Genomic DNA, 7,799 nt, shown 5'->3' with positions numbered 1-7,799 from the left:
GAGACGAAATTGATAGAATTATTTTAGAGTGAAGTGCTATTTTAGTCCTTTCCCCTTGTTTAAACCATACCTTTAGCGGAGAGGCTGGGCTTATGGCAAAGCCTATTTGACTTCAATGGCCCATTTGATTAAGTAACTAATTGTAAAAGATTTTAGCAGAGATAATGATGATATAGCAAGTCTAATGGATAATTAGTGGATTTTTTCTTTTAATTGTTTATTAAGTTCTCTACTTAAATTAAAAAGTTGAGATTTTCTCAATATTATATTAACATATTATTAGTTTTATGAAGGAGAGCGTTGGAGCAACTGATAAAGTTGATGTCATGTGATCAGGAGGTCACGAGTTCAAACCTTGAAAACAACCTCTGACAGAATTGCAAGGTAAGGTTGCGAATAATACACCTTGTGGTGGGACCCTTCTCCCGACCCTGCGTATAGCGAGAGCTTTAGTATAACGGGCTTGTCTTTTATACACATATTATATCTATATCTACCTATCTATATATTAGTTTTATAATGTTATTGACTTCAATGATCAAGAAATGAATAAGTCACCAATTAAATCTGAATTCGTGCATTATAAGGGTCATTTCTAGTGACGGTTCTCTCAACGAGATCTTTTTCATTCTTGGAGGTTCGAACTCGAATCCTCTATTTAAGGGCGGATTGCGAACCTCCAATCCTCTATTTAAGGGCGGATTCAAATCGTCCCAACACGACCCATTAAAAAAACTCTACTATTATATGAGAAATACTACTAAAATAACAAAATAATCCACTGTACACAATTTATATGAGCAATACAACAATAACACACTTAGGGGTCGTTACCAAACAGATGTTATCCATGGATTAACAATACAAGGATTAGCAATAGCAATGCAGGAATTAGTAATGCAGGGATTAGTAATACAGGAATTATTTTTTATCAAGTTTTTGGTGTATTATATTAAAACGTAGATATATCATGTATTGTGTTTGGATTTAAAACTCTACAAAATCTTTTTTACAACTATACCCTCAAATTTTTTTGGGATTTTCTACTTCATTTAACTAGTCAAATTACTCACCCTCTGCATGATCTTATAGAAAAGTTAAAATATGAATAATAATTTTTACTTTGCTTAGTTGAACATTTATTTTTTTCCAAAAAAAAATTGAGTCTATTTGATCAAGAAAAATTCAAAACAACAAATAATTGTCATATTATACAGAAATAATTTTTAAAAATGCAAAACCACATTATATAAGAACATCACGGATTGTTGATAATGTAGTTTTAGATTTTCAAATTATATATTTGTTTGACAATAATCTTTTCTATATAAATTAATCCATTTGTAAATTAAACAATAATAGAATAGCATAAATGTAGAGAAGAAAATGATATTAAGCACTTGATCAGCATACGCAAAGAAAAAAGAGGTTGTAAATTAATGTAATATAGCAATCAAATTTTTAGTGATTAGATTTAAAATGGAACTAAAAGAAAAAATTTAATAAAAAGAATTGAGGGGTAGTTAAGTCATTTAATTCTCTTATCCATGTATAATTATGCCATGGATAAGTAATCCCATGGTTTCCTAGGTATAAGATAATACACCATATGGTGTATTAGTTATCCATGGATAAAAAGGGATTAAATTAAGTTGTGCAACCAAACGATGTATTAGATTGAATTAGATTTTAATACATGAACTATTTTAAATAATATATCCTACCAAACGTGTCCTTAGTGTACACAATCTTGCATGTAGATAAAAAGTCGATAAACCCTTGATCGAAAGATAAGCCATCGTGATTTTCAGAGTTTAATTTTTTTTTTCTTGTCTCTTGATACTCCCAAAGAACCCCCCCCCCCCCCCCCCCCCCCCCCAAGAAAAAAAGATTTTTTTTTTTAAAAAATTTCTGCTAAGGATGAATTATAGAAAAATTTAAATATTGTATAAATAAATATATATAATTTTCTTTTTTGACATTAAACACGTGCAATGCACGAATATTAAACTAGTTATAATATATCCTTGTATCTATATCTATAATATATTAAAAGTGTGAATCCCTTAGAAAAGTGATTTGAACTTTTTGTACTTCATTAAAATCCTCCTTTAGACAAAATTGTCTTTTCACTATTTTTTTTAATTTATTATTTAATTATTTTTATTATATTAACTAGACTTCTAAAATATATGGGACTCCTAAAATATATGGAGGGAGAATCAATTAATATTTTCCTTTGTGGTAATCAATTAGAAAAATACTCCTAAAATAGGACTATACTAAGGAAATACTTCTATAAATATTGAGATGCACGTTAAACTAGAGAAAAAAATCGGTTTACTTAAGCTTTGTGATCACTATTGTATTATTTTGTTGTAGTTTACAAGTCCTAGATGAATTTACAGGTGGTAGACGAATTTCGATCGGCTTTGAGGGACTTTTTTAGGTAAATGTTAGATTTAATTGTATTATTTTTATATCTCTGTTTTGACGATTTTTTTTGTGTAAAGGTAAAGTTTAGTTGTATTATTTTAATATCTCTATTATCGTATTGTTTTGTTATAGTTTACATGTGCTAGATGAGTGTCAGACGGCTTTAAGAAATTTTTTGTGTAAATGTTAAATTTAATTATATTGTTTTAGTGTCTCTATCATCATATTATTTCATTGTAGTTTGCAGGAGGTAGATGAATGTAGATCGACTTTGATAAATTTTTCTGGTAAAGATTAGGTTTAATTAAATAAATTCTCCAAAAAATGTTGAATTTAATTATTGTATTCATCTTTATTATTTAAACAAATATCGTATTTAGTGTAACGTTTGAACTCAATAAAGTGAGGTACACGCGCGAGATGCGTACACCTAAACTAGTACTATTTAAGATGCAGTCTCCAGTATATTTATTCCGTAGTCCCACACCTCAAGTGAATGAAATAAAAGAGATGAACGAAGATGTTATAAAAAAAAAAAAGGCTTAGGACAAAGAAGAAACATACTTAGTCAACTTGTTCCACACGAGATTCGATAGGATCTTGAATCTCAGCTCAAGCTTATTATATCAAATTTGGTGGGCACAAATACCCCGTCCTCCAAACTATATCCGAAGTTGCTTTGATACACCTAATAACAACCTTTGTTCATCATGAACTTACTTAATATGCCTTAAGAAGGCACTGAGACGTATGATGTTAATGTTGAAGGCCGAGAAGATGGTGGTGATGGTGGAGCTGACTGTTTACGAGTTCTGCTGGAAAGCGGAGAAGGGATACCATATGTGACCGGTAGAGGCAGCAACGCGCTGTCCAGGCTACTGATGATGTGAACACACCAGCACCAGCACCAGCACCAAATGATATGCAAGCGTCTACGCCTAGTACTCCTCTTCCTTAACTTCAGAATGACAGTGTTGTCCACTCATACAGACAGTTATAGAGTTTGATACATTTTTTTCACCGCCTCGTGTCCCACATTGATAAGCTAGCAAGGCAGCCAAGTGTTTATATGTTGTTGCAGCAACATGAACAGACACTGCCTTACTTGAGCAGGATCGGTTCTATAGGCTTGTACCACTGTATCCTTGATTTCTTCACCAGAAACTAAGTTTGGTGGATGAACCGTGGCCATATGAGACTAGAGCTGTGATTAACACAGCAGCAGCCAGCCCCCATGGCTTTCCATTGCACTTTGGAGGGGTGCCATCCTAAGGTTGGCCCAAGTGGGGAAGTGGTTGAACCTACGTGATAATTTGTGGCCAGGTGAGAACCTGCGTTCGCGCGCGTCCCCTACCCGGTCCAAAGTGTAATATTACTCTAGTGGTCTAATTTTATGGGCTAATGAATTTGCTTGTGCCCACTTTCTCAAGTGTAAAAATCTCTTCCAATGTCAATCACTCTATGAATCTACGAAAGAAACTTCACAATACAAATCTTACAATAATCTTTCAAATAATAATTCGTCTGAATCAATTGTGTACTAATTAACCTTTCAAAATAAGGAATCTTCATTCGAATAAATAATACGATAATCACAGCTTTTGTTGCAGTAGTCATCCACGTAGTTAGTTAGGCAAGGTAGTCTCTATATAACGTCACAGCAACTGGGACGGGCGCGACCTTACATGAACAGGATCTGTTCTACAGGCTCGCACCACGGCATCCTTGAGTTCTAAGGAGACAGGAAACCAAGTCTCGTAAATGATCCCCGTGGCCATGAGACTAGAGCGTGATTAATAACCCCACCATATATAGCCCATGAGGTGATGATGCTCTCGTGACTGTTTGACAGACTCCTAAGGTTGGTCCAAGTGGTCGACCCTATGTCATAATTTGTGGCAGCGGGAGTCTGCGTTCGCGTGGCCCCTACCCAATGCAAAGTCCAACTGTTTCTGTCTAACTCAGATGCCTATGAATTGCTTGAGATACATTTCCCCCCACCACCTTGTGTCCCACATCGACAAGCTAGTAAGGCAACCAAGTTTTTATATTCTGTTGCAACAACCTAATAAAGCATGACCTTACTTGAACAGGATCTGTTCTATAGGCTGGTACCACTGTATCCTAACTTCTAAGGAGACAGGACATCATGTCTGTCTCATGAATCAAATCCATGAGACTAGAGCGTGATTAACGGCCTCCATGGGCTAGATGATAGTTCTCAGACAGACTCTTTCCTACACTTTTTTTAATAACGCAACTATTATGCTATCTGATCTTTGATACAATCGAATAAAAATTGTTGTTTTAGACGATGCATATGTAGAAGTTAGAACATCTTTTTGATTTTAGTAATTATTGGAATTTTGTTTTCTTTCTATAGTGGAGATAGTTTCACGCAATGACAGATCCCAACCATAGTACTAAAAACTTGTGGAAAGTTGTCGTTTTATGTTAGGTACTAAATCAAATAGTCTCGGGATAAAATTTTTAGTGCACCGCTTGGCTGTCAAGATCGGGATAACTTATCCCACCATTTATACCATAGTGATGAAATAAGTTATCCCAAATGTATGGTGGGATAACCCTTTCCCAACCAAACGACATTTCATCTTAAATAGTTGCACCCATTTTGCACGATAGTCATGTTAATCTATTAATATAATAAGGGGAATTAATGATAAATCTAAACAATAATTGAGGCATTTAAAAATCTTCCTTCTCTATTCACCCATTTTGCACATTGATTGCGTAAAAATATTTCCTTAAAATTCGATGCTTATTAACATATCCATGTATATTTTTTTTTGTCTCAATTTATATGAGTTAGTTTGGCACGAAGTTTGAGAAAAAAAATAAAGATTTTTAAAATTTATGGTCTAAAATAAGTGGTAGATGTTTGTGTGTCTATAAATTATTTTATCAAGGGTAAATTGAGTATTTTAAAGTTTAATTCTTACAAAAAATGGAAATGTATCATTCTTTTGGGTACTGACTAAAAAAGAAAATGAGTCATATAAATTGAAAAAGAGAGTATTAAAAATGCATCCTACAATATATTTATTACTTAGTACCACATCGTCAAGTGAATAAAATAGAAGATACGAAAGGAGATGCTATAAAACAGGGCCAAGGATAAAAAAACATACTTCATCTGATGGTCCCTTATGATATTCGATTGAATCTGAATTTGGATTTGATTGAATCTCATATTGAATCAGTTGATTAAATAAGTCCGTTTTCAATAGATCCTTAATTCAACGAAAATATATCTACCCGATTTCATATGGAATGAGTTGATTATGTAAAATTAAAGATTCATGCGGTCATCGCCCCATGCTTTTGAACAAACTGTTGAAAATTGCTTTTAGTTACTATACTGTTTTTTTAACAAAATAAGTTATTTAATTTAGGATGCATTTGAATTTTGAATTTAAGTTAGGTTATTTCATTTGTTGAGACATTTAGTTAGTTTGAATTTTAAATATTGGTCATTTTTCTAATGTAAGATGGTTATTTAAAGCCTCTCATTGCTCAATAAAATTATTGAAAGTTATTAAAAGCTTATTGAAAGTTATTTCAATTCAAATTTTAACCCCTTTTCACTGCCCCATCTTTTTTTTTTAAAAGAAAATTAACAGTGGTATCAAAGCCTCATTGATCTTACAGGATCTATGAATTCTTTCAAAAACTACCATAACATTTTTAACCCATATTTCTAGAGAAGATATCAAGCATCAGTCTCACATTGAATTCCCCAAAAATTTTCACTGGCGAAAACTGCTAGATTTGGTCAGTAAAAATGAAATCATATCTTCAAACCTATTATCTATGGGAAGTTGTAGTGGAAGATACACCATTACAACCACTCCCTGCAAATCCTACCCTTGGTCAGATTAAATCTCATTCAAATGAAAAAATCAAAAAATTCAAAGTTAAAACTGTAATTCAAAATTTAGTTGTGGATTCAATTTTTTCTAAAATCATAGCTTGTGAGACAACAAATGAAGCTTGGGAAAAACTAAAAAAAGAATATCAAGAAAGTGACCAAGTCAGACAAATGCAAACTTTGAATTTGGAAAGGGATTTTGAATCTCTTAGGATGCAAGAAGATGAAACTATTGCTAAGAATTCTGACAAAAATTCTTTGATTGTTAGTAAAATCGGGTTGCTTGGAGAGGATTTCAAAGATGACAGAATAGTAGAAAAAAATTCTTGTGACAATTTCGAAGAGATTTGAGTCTGAAATCTCATCTCTGGAAGAGTCTAAAAATATCTCTACTATCTCTATTGAATATTAGTTCTTCAAGCACGGCAAAAAGGAAAAGATAATTATCCACTTCGCTGACACGACAAAAAGAAAATGCACTTGGAGAATTTTTGTTGGTGGAGACCTGATGCAATCTGTGGAGAATGCAAACAAGCAACGCATGTTACAAAAGTGTGACATCAACATAATTTGCGGAAGCAGAAGTTGAGGAGGAGCAACTTTTTTAAAATTACAGTAACTAAAGCAAATGAGGAGGGTTGAAACTTACTTTTAGTTGAAAATTACACTTGGAGAATTTTCGTTGGTGGAGACCTGATGCAATCAGTGACAATTGCAAATAAGTAGGGCATGTTACAAAAGTGTGCAAGCCAAACAGAATTTACGAAAATAGAAATAGAAGAGGATAAACTTTTTTAAGTCCCAGTAACCAAAGCAAAGGAGGAGTGTCAAAAATTGCTTTTAGTTGCTGCACTCATTTTTACCAAAATAAGTTATTTAATTTAAGATGAATTTGAATTTTGAATTTAAGTTAGATTGTTTGATTTGTTGAGACATTTTAATTAGTTTGAATTTTAAATATTTGTGATTTTTCTATTGTAAGGTGACTGTTTAAAGTCCCTCAATGCTCAATAAAATTATTAAAAGCTTGAAAGCTATTTCAATCCCAAAAAAGTTATTTTAACTCCTTTTGGAGGTCCCATTTTTCTTAAAAAAAAACAAAACAAACAACTACGAGATAAAATTCAAGCGATAGAAGGTTGAACTCATATATGATTAATCACATTTATCTTAGTTTGTTTATACTACTGGGGTTAACTAAGATAAAACACAAATATCATTAATTACATATACATTTCACTATAATTAAAAGTAACCTAAAATGTAATATCAAACTTTTCTTGTATTGGTTCTTAATTTTCAAACTCTCTTGAAATACTCTAAACTCTTGATGTCAAGTACAAATTCTATTATCTATTGAGTACTTTTGGGACTCGATCAGACTACGTATGAAAGAATATACATATACAAGGATAATATACCTAACGTAATCTCACAAGTGCTGTGTGGGAAGGAAAGTGTGTATACTATCTAA

General features: G+C 32.5%; 2 pseudogenes; both read left to right on the top strand.

Annotated features, from left to right (window-relative positions):
- Window positions 1-4,111: 4,111 nt before the first annotated feature.
- LOC124899155 lies at window positions 4,112-4,291 on the top strand (annotated as a pseudogene).
- A 220-nt stretch (window positions 4,292-4,511) lies between these two features.
- On the top strand, window positions 4,512-4,668 carry LOC124899156 (annotated as a pseudogene).
- The last annotated feature ends 3,131 nt before the right edge of the window (window positions 4,669-7,799 follow it).

The sequence above is a fragment of the Capsicum annuum genome, chromosome 5 (genome assembly GCF_002878395.1).
Source record: "Capsicum annuum cultivar UCD-10X-F1 chromosome 5, UCD10Xv1.1, whole genome shotgun sequence".
Taxonomy (NCBI): Eukaryota; Viridiplantae; Streptophyta; class Magnoliopsida; order Solanales; family Solanaceae; genus Capsicum; species Capsicum annuum.
The sequence above is the reverse complement of the archived record's forward strand: the minus strand, read 5'-3'. Positions and strand labels throughout refer to the sequence as shown.